This window comes from Gigantopelta aegis, chromosome 4 (genome assembly GCF_016097555.1).
Source record: "Gigantopelta aegis isolate Gae_Host chromosome 4, Gae_host_genome, whole genome shotgun sequence".
Lineage (NCBI taxonomy): Eukaryota > Metazoa > Mollusca > Gastropoda > Neomphalida > Peltospiridae > Gigantopelta > Gigantopelta aegis.
This window is the reverse complement of record NC_054702.1, coordinates 56,429,178-56,439,056: the sequence shown is the minus strand read 5'-3', so window position 1 is coordinate 56,439,056 and position 9,879 is coordinate 56,429,178. Positions and strand designations below refer to the sequence as shown.

The 9,879-nt window shown below is 39.8% G+C and overlaps 1 protein-coding gene across 6 annotated transcripts in view; it reads right to left on the bottom strand.

Annotated features, from left to right (window-relative positions):
* Positions 1-8,234, bottom strand: part of LOC121370795 (adhesion G-protein coupled receptor G6-like) — a 58,910-nt gene extending 50,676 nt beyond the window's left edge. For all 6 annotated transcript variants that reach the window (XM_041496263.1, XM_041496265.1, XM_041496266.1 and 3 more), the window contains exon 1: positions 7,649-8,234. The gene's annotated coding sequence lies outside the window, so the exon portion shown is untranslated. The remainder of the gene's footprint in view (positions 1-7,648) is intronic.
* Positions 8,235-9,879: the final 1,645 nt, after the last annotated feature.

Genomic DNA, 9,879 nt, shown 5'->3' with positions numbered 1-9,879 from the left:
ATAATTAACAACTAACCCACTGTCCTGGACAGACAGCCCAGATAGCTGAGGTGTGTGCCCAGGACAGCGTGCTCGAACCTTAATTGGATATAAGCACGAAAGTAAGTTGAAATGAAATTAAATGGATGTCAAACATTTGGTAATTCTGACACTTAGTCGTCAGAGGAAACCCGCTACATTTGTTCATTAATAGCAAGGGATCTTTTATATGCACATCTCTACAGATAGGAAAGCACATACCACGGCATTTGACCAGTTGTGGTGCACTGGTTGGAACGAGAAAAAACAATCAGATGAATGGATCCACCGAGGTGGTTCGATCCTGCGACGCAATCACCTCATGCGAACACTGAACCGACTGAATTAAATCCCGCCCCCTTATACGTGTTTAAGTTAAAAACATGCTTTAAAATGTAAATTTGGCTCTAACTGTGCATAATGGTAGTGGGGCTGGTACTGAAAAACAATTTCAATATACCTAAAAAAAACAAAAAAACAAACAACGTTAAATCATTTACCATTGTGCCGCTGAGGCCAGTGGGTACCTGTATGGCACTCGTGACGTCATATGGACCCAATTGCGTTTGCATTTCCCATGTCGCCGCGTGCGTGCCAGATGTGTCACTCACTCGTTACTTTGGGCTGGTAGGTGAAAACTAACGGGTTTTACCGAGATAGTGTTAACACGGACGTGTCGTTTCGACTGCCTGGCTAATTTGTCGCTTGTACTCGCGGGTGTGTCGGAATCTGTGGTTTACAATAACAAGGTTAAGGTTCACCATGGGCAGATATACCCGCAGTGGGATGCAGGGATATATGAAGTGAAACCTCTCAAAACCGGACCCTCTGTAAACCGGAATTCCCCCCCAAAACAGGATATTTTTCACGGTCCTTTTTTTAAAATCAGAACAGAACTTAACCTCTCTAAACCGGATACCTTTAAAGACAGGACATTTTACAATAATCGCCGGACACTAAGTGGGGTACATAATATACGATTTGAACAAATATACTGAACACAAATTGAAACGCGAATACAATTTTCAGATGTAACATTATATTTAGTTTTTTTAAGAAGGCGCTGACACATTGAGATTTAGAAGAATTCTATTTTGATATACCGTTTATCATTTCACAGAACTGAACCTTTATAATCTAATTGCAAACTAACCACAACCCTGATTTGCTTTTCTTTTGCTGTTCAGTATAGCATGAATTGAAGCCAATTTGATGCAGTGAGGTTTTCTACTATAGAGCATATGAGAATATCGAATTGGTATGTTATTGTAGTTTTCAAGTCCGCACTAAATCTAGCAGTTTACTAAGGACCAGATTTTACGAAGCCTGTTATTCTTAAATGTAGGTATTTAAGCGTTTAAAAGTTAAAGTTTTGTTTTGTTTAACGAAACCACTACAGCACATTAATTAATCATCGGCTATGGGACATCAAACACCGGTATTGGTGGTGTCGTGGTTAAGCCATCGAAATTAAGGCTGCTAGGTACAGAGTTCGCAGCCCGGTACCGGCTCCCACCCAAAGCGAGTTTTAACGACTCAGTGGGTATGTGTAAGGAAGGCCATTATACTCTCTTCTCTCTCACTAACCATTAATAATTAACAACTAACCCACTGTCCTGGACAGACAGCCCAGATAGCTGAGGTGTGTGCCCAGGACAGCGTGCTCGAACCTTAATTGGATATAAGCACGAAAGTAAGTTGAAATGAAATTAAATGGATGTCAAACATTTGGTAATTCTGACACTTAGTCGTCAGAGGAAACCCGCTACATTTGTTCATTAATAGCAAGGGATCTTTTATATGCACATCTCTACAGATAGGAAAGCACATACCACGGCATTTGACCAGTTGTGGTGCACTGGTTGGAACGAGAAAAAACAATCAGATGAATGGATCCACCGAGGTGGTTCGATCCTGCGACGCAATCACCTCATGCGAACACTGAACCGACTGAATTAAATCCCGCCCCCTTATACGTGTTTAAGTTAAAAACATGCTTTAAAATGTAAATTTGGCTCTAACTGTGCATAATGGTAGTGGGGCTGGTACTGAAAAACAATTTCAATATACCTAAAAAAAACCAAAAAAACAAACAACGTTAAATCATTTACCATTGTGCCGCTGAGGCCAGTGGGTACCTGTATGGCACTCGTGACGTCATATGGACCCAATTGCGTTTGCATTTCCCATGTCGCCGCGTGCGTGCCAGATGTGTCACTCACTCGTTACTTTGGGCTGGTAGGTGAAAACTAACGGGTTTTACCGAGATAGTGTTAACACGGACGTGTCGTTTCGACTGCCTGGCTAATTTGTCGCTTGTACTCGCGGGTGTGTCGGAATCTGTGGTTTACAATAACAAGGTTAAGGTTCACCATGGGCAGATATACCCGCAGTGGGATGCAGGGATATATGAAGTGAAACCTCTCAAAACCGGACCCTCTGTAAACCGGAATTCCCCCCCAAAACAGGATATTTTTCACGGTCCTTTTTTTAAAATCAGAACAGAACTTAACCTCTCTAAACCGGATACCTTTAAAGACAGGACATTTTACAATAATCGCCGGACACTAAGTGGGGTACATAATATACGATTTGAACAAATATACTGAACACAAATTGAAACGCGAATACAATTTTCAGATGTAACATTATATTTAGTTTTTTTAAGAAGGCGCTGACACATTGAGATTTAGAAGAATTCTATTTTGATATACCGTTTATCATTTCACAGAACTGAACCTTTATAATCTAATTGCAAACTAACCACAACCCTGATTTGCTTTTCTTTTGCTGTTCAGTATAGCATGAATTGAAGCCAATTTGATGCAGTGAGGTTTTCTACTATAGAGCATATGAGAATATCGAATCACAGCAAACTGGTCAGCCCCCTCAGGTTCAAGTGTGGCTTATCCCTTCTGAGCGTGTTCAATGTGGTCGCTTCTGCTGGGAGGGGATTTAGTTTGACCATTTCACGCCGATTTCCTGCAATTGTCGCACAACGTGTGTTAAAAAAAATTTAGGGTGCATTTGGGCATGCTGTACTATTCCAGGAACATTAACAAACATGGTCATTCAGCAACATTGTAAAAAAAAACCCGATATTTTGTAAAATCAAACACTTTTCTTCTTTCCCTATCACCTATGCGTTTCTTTTTTGACAGAGTATACCTTGCTACTAATGGGGAAAATGTAGCGGGTTTCCTCTAAGACTATATGTCAAAATTGCCAAATGTTTAATAAATCAATGTGCTCTAGTGATTTCGTTAAACAAAATAAACTTTATTTAAACTAAAAGTGTGCTCAAGACATACCTGCTTGAACCTCCAGAGAATGTAAACGCGTGTCAAATTGGTTGATTGATTAGTGTGATATATGATACTATTTTTAAATTGTGCACTTCTTTCCTCCGTCTACTTTCAAATGATTTTTTATTTATTTTTTTAAGTTCTCAAGTATATTCAATCCACTACGTTCAGAAGTATTCCCTGTGGTGATTTTAATTGAGACACCTGGAGTTTTATCGTTTGTAGTACAAAAATAGACCCCGTCAATAATGTTTATATGCAATGCTTATGTAAATGTGTTGTTAATGTTTAACCAAACGTTCGACTGTAAACAGACAGTTTGGTATGTGGTGGACATTAGAGCATGCTGCAAACTGTAGGGCATAAATGGAAATGTTTTTTGTTTTGTTTTTTTGTGGGTTTTTTACGCCATTTTGAGGGTTACTAATAAAAGCATTCTTTAAATGATTCATGGCACCCCGGTGTTTTGCAGGTGGATTAAGAGAGAGAGAGAGAGAGAGAGAGAGAGAGAGAGAGAGAGAGAGAGAGAGAGAGAGAGAGAGAGAGAGAGAGAGAGAGAGAGAGAGATGGCTGTTATAGAGGCTGTTCTTTGTAGAAATATCTATTCTGTATCTTGAATTTGGTGATGTCTCAAAATATATACTTACAGTCAACCCTCCGATTAACGACAACTTGTTTAACAACTACAATATAACTATATTATAATTTTAATCTTTGTTTGTTTTAAAGTGGGACACACAGACAAAACATATAAATAAATGCGTCATATTATTAATGCGAATAACACAAACGCGTATTTATCGCATTAATATTATTATCGCATTAAGTTCAGGATCTGCAGTATATGGCAATAAAAGACACTTGAATATATTCCTTTATATCTTTTATAAAACCAACGTGTTGTATAAAAAGTTGACTGGAGATAAATAAAAATAGCATTAAACATTTAATATATTATATACTACTCAAAAGAATTTAAGGGTCAAAAATTTATAACCAAATAAGTTTCAGAGTGTATTAGATTGATGATGTAAACTACACCAAATATTTTATTTATTGTTCCATATTTACAAAAAAACACAAATAAACGTCACTGTATACAAGAAAGTCACATGACATGCTGTCAAAGTTGAAGGTTGTCAAACATGGATTTTACACATTAGAACATTCGTTTAATAGTGTGTGAATCCACCCCTGGCGCGAATACACTCGACACATCGTTGCCTCATGCTGTTGATCAGACGTCTGAAGAACTCTTGGGGAATGGCCTGCCACTCTGCCATAAGAAGTTGACCCAGATCATGAAGGTTGGCCGGAGGGGCATGGTTATCCCGAACTCTCCTGCCTAATTCGTCCCAGGCGTCCTCTATTGGGGCCAAGTCAGGCGAATATGCTGGCCAATCCATCCTGGCGATACCTTGTTGTCTGAGAAAGTCCGTTACCACCCTGGCGCGGTGGGGTCTGGCATTGTCATCCTGCAGAACTGCCCCGCCGCCAATCTGCTGAAGGCCTGGGAGAACCAACGGCCGGATAATCTCATTCAGATAGCGGATTCCATTCAGATTGCCATCCACCACATAGAGGGGGGTCCTGTGGTGGATAGAGATGCCGCCCCACACCATGACGCTGCCACCACCGAACCGGTGACGTTGTCTAACGTTAACGTCAGCGAAGCGCTCCCCAGGACGTCTGTAGACACGAACCCGACCGTCGTTGAACTGGAGACTAAACCTGGACTCATCAGTGAACATCACTCGACCCCACTGAACACATTGCCACCGCAGATGAAGCGTGCACCAGTGACGTCTGGCCGTTCTGTGACGTGGTAGGAGTGGTGGTCGAACAGCCTGGCGACGGCAGCGTAGATTATTGGCTCTCAGACGATTGCGTATGGTTTGATCAGACACTCGAATTCCAGTCGCAGTCCGCAGATTGTCACGTAATTGGCGTGCAGTGGTTGTGCGTTGACGTAGAGCCATATTGGTGATGTAGCGGTCCTCTCTATTTGTAGTGCTTCGGGGTCTTCCCGAACGTGGACGATTTCGAACAGAATTCGTTGCTTGGTACCGTTGCCACAGTCGGCCAACGACACTCTGACTGACACCAAGTCTCAGAGCAACATTTCTTTGCGTATTGCCATCCTGAAGCCAAGCAATAGCCCTTCCTCGATCTTCGATAGTCAGTTGACGTCGTACCATTGTCGAATTTGGAGTGGGCACCGTACACGAACGCAAGCTCCAATTATACGGAAATTCAGCATTGGGAACATGGAATACACGTGCAAAGCGTACAAATGAAGCGCTTTGTGAAAAAGCAAGTTATGGGCACTTAGCAGACCTTTCGCTTTCGCCCTAATTTACGTGCAAATGTAAGCATGTTTTCGCCATTAGAACTAGTCAACAGTGTTAATGACAGTGGATTTTAATTCATTTATGGGTTGCTTAGACCCACTTTCGTCAAAATGGAACAATACCATGCGTGACATTATGGTCTAGCTAATATAATTGACATTCAGAAAATAATGTCGAAAATATCGTCTGACCCTTAAATTCTTTTGAGTAGTATATATTTTAAAATGTTATCAGCAACAAGAAGAGAATACCACACCTAGTTAGTATAGGTTTCAGTGATATGGTCCCATATACTCAAATGCATTGCTAACTCAGCAACTAAACATATCATGTATCTGAATATTTCAACCGAAAAGATCGTAACAGGATAAGCCACACCCAGTCCTCGGCTAGATACAGCCAGACACTATAAAGTGTTCATTTCTATAAGCGAGTAGTGAAAATTATGCAAACAAATAAAACCGCTGTAGGTCTGATAAAGAACATAAAATGAAAAATGCACAAGTCTAGACAAGGTGTTTTATGACTACGGTCACGGTATTTATACAATCATGGCTGCTAGTGATCTTACCGTAGTTATTGTAAGATGGGGTGGGGCCGTATCGACGTGATTCATATTGTTCGTTGTGTTTGTGTCAAGGATACTGAAGACTGACAGTAATCACATAATATCTACATAAATATCATATACTTTGTTATGATGTAGATAGGTGGGCTTTTGTTGTTTGTGGGGTCGGAAGAGGGGCACTGCATTTTATATTGGGGGGCAACCTACTATTGGGGGGCCAACTCACAGTATGTATGCATGTATCATTTTATAAAATGTAATACAGTAAAAAAAAAAAAAAATCGACTGGGGGATATAGCCCACGTGCCCCGACCCCCACCCATCGTTACGCCACTGGAGAGGGGGTGTGGATTGTTGCATAATTCCCTTTTTTTACAAGAGTAAATTAAATGTACATAAGACCAACTACTGGTAATATATAGATACATTTTATATAACACAATGTATATAAAAATAAAAATACAGAAGACTAAAAAGATTTAACCATTCCATTCGTCTCTTAAACCTCCAAACTCAGAAGGTTGCAGGTGTGACTTTTTATTACGAGTTTTATCCCCAGGTCAATATTGCCATGGTGTGCCTTAAGATCATAGTCTTAAAATACCATTAAATGCACATAATGTAACGTGGAAATGGAACATTAAATAAGATATATTGCACAGAATGGATACGGAAATAGGTTATATCGTATTATGAGTTGGCAATGAATGAATGAATGAATGAATGAATGTTTAACGACACCCCAGCACGAACAATACATCGGCTATTGGGTGTCAAACTATGGTAATGCAAATAAATAAAGTGATGATCAACATCAATATAAAAATTCAAGACTTAAACAAAAACAGTGTAAATAACTGTGCAAAAACACAAATATCACAGAATTTTACGGATACTGAATTTACTAAAAACTTCAATTTTGTGCTGTATTGGCCATTCTCAAAGAGAATGTTACACCCCTGCACCACGGTGAGGTTACAGCACACGCAGGGGAGTTGGCAATGAAAACAGATTTACAGCTAGGAAACGGGTTTAGAATGGGAAAAAGAAGATGGGACAAGAGGCTGCTTCTTCACGATGTTTTAAACGTTAATTATGACTGTCAAGCATTGAGAGGAATTAAGGCATTAAAAATGTATGACATGTGAAAGAGATAGGTACCTGTTGCGATTATATATCAAAACGTAGGTGATATCAGAATGGGAATAAAATGATGAACCTTTTAGGAGAAAAAAATAAATCAATAGAGGCAAAGTGCACAAACAATTAGAATTTTAACTATATTGTATTTTTTTGTAATTTTTAATTTTTTTAATAAAATTTTTTTAATTTACCATTAGTTAGTCCAAGATACAATATTTTAATATTTTGATAACATAATTTTTTTTAAAGTTTAGAAAACATACCTCAAATCCTGCTTTCATTTTGAACACTTTTCTTGCATAAGTAAACTGAATCCACAACCGGCGCTCATCACACGCTGTAAGAGTATGTATGTGAGTTTGTCTGTGTGTTTTTAAGTCCTCCGACAGTCAGTGTCGAAATGTCACATTGACAAGGAAACGGGTCCTGCGTGGGACAAGTTGTATTCCACGTATTAATTACAGGTGAGGTCCAACAGCGAATAAGTCCCTCGCCCACCACCGTCAAGTCCTGGCATTGTCTTGTTGGTAGAGTACTTCGTGCCCGACGGGTTACCTGGCTGTAAACAATTCTCCACAAAACCCGAGTTGAGAAAAAAGTGACACAAATGCCAAACCTATGGGGTTATTTCTGCCCAGGTATCAGCGAACTTAACCCGTCTTTTCCACAGCAATCCGGCAATGCAGATTAACCAAACTAACACAAACTGATTATAGTGTTTGGCTTCTTTGACATCAATGTTGAAGATAAAACAGGTTATAAATTCATTCGGTCCTGCGCTACATTTATACATATGAATTTAACAATGTTGGTCGCTGTTATATATATATAAACGAAATATGTATAGTAATGAATAGCCTACGTAGTTGCGAAAGAAAAAATAACCGCTAACCTTCCACGTACCGATAAAACCGGTTTTGCAGTCCTCCGTTATATGAATAACACATGGTCTTACAATTTCCAAGGTTGTGACAAGGTCTTTTTTGATAAAGTAAAAAAAAAAAAGTCAATATGGGCGGCGTGGATTGTTGAGATGCTATCAGATGTTTATTTTATGTATTGTTTGTTTGGTGAAATAATTATGTAAACCAGCGCAGAAAGAAAACGAAACAAACGCAAAGTAGACATTCTGTTTCAAGTTTGTTTTTTCTTTAAACAAAAGTTTACAAAATAAAAATCTCCGTTTGTTTTGTTTCTTCAGTAGTTAGGATTCATATTACTTTCCTATTTATTTATTTTTTTAATTTGTGTGAGCATTTGTGATCAAAAGAACTTCCTAGCTATGGGCATGAGTAGTACACTAGCAGCAGCAGCAACAACAACAGCAGCAGCAGCAACAACAACAACAGCAGCAGCAGCAACAGTAGTAGTAACAGTAACCAGTCGCAGTAGCAACAGGAGCTGTTGTAGTTGTGAATAAAAGGTAATAATAGTAGTATAGCAGTAGCTGACGTAGTACAACGGCGGCAATACTTAGAAGTAACAGTAGCCATAGTAGTAGAAGATGTCGTAACAACAGCAGGCACAGCAGCAGCAGTAGTAGTAGTAGTAGTAGTAGTAGTAGTAGTAGTAGTAGTAGTAGTAGTAGTAGTAGTAGTAGTAGTAATAATAATAATAGCAGGATGCAGAAGCAGTAGTAGTAGACGTAGTACAAACAACGGCGGCAATACTTAGAAGTGGCAGTAGTCATAGTAGTAGAAGATGTCGTAACAGCAGCAGGCACAGCAGCAGCAGTAGTAATAGTAGTGGTGGTGGTATTATTATTATTATTATTATTAGTAGTAGTAGTAGTAGTAGTAGTAGTAGCAGCAGTATTAGTAGTAGTAGTAGTAGTGGTGGTGGTGGTGGTGGTAGTATTAGTAGTAGTATTAGTAGTAGTAGTAGTAGTAGTAGTAGTAGTAGTAGTAGTAATAGTAGTAGAACCGGCCTCGGTGGCGTCGTGGCAGGCCATCGGTCTACAGGCTGGTAGGTACTGGGTTCGGATCCCAGTCGAGGCATGGGATTTTTAATCCAGATACCGACTCCAAACCCTGAATGAGTGCTCCGCAAGGCTCAATGGGTAGGTGTAAACCACTTGCACCGACCAGTGATCCATAACTGGTTCAACAAAGGCCATGGTTTGTGCTATCCTGCCTGTGGGAAGCGCAAATAAAAGATCCCTTGCTGCCTGTCGAAAAAAAGAGTAGCCTATGTGGCGACAGCGGGTTTCCTCTTCAAAACAGTGTCAAAATGACCATATGTTTGACGTCCAATAGCCGATGATAAGATAAAAAATCAATGTGCTCTAGTGGCGTCGTTAAATAAAACAAACTTTACTTTTATTTTTAATAGTAGTAGTAGTAGTAGTAGCAGCAGCAGTAGCAGCAGCAGTGGTAGTAGTAGTAGTAGTAGCAGTAGTAGTAGTAGTAGTAGTAGTAGTAGCAGCAGCAGCAGCAGCAGCAGCAGCAGCAGCAGCAGCAGCAGCAGCAGCAGTGGTGGTGGTGGTGGTGGTGAA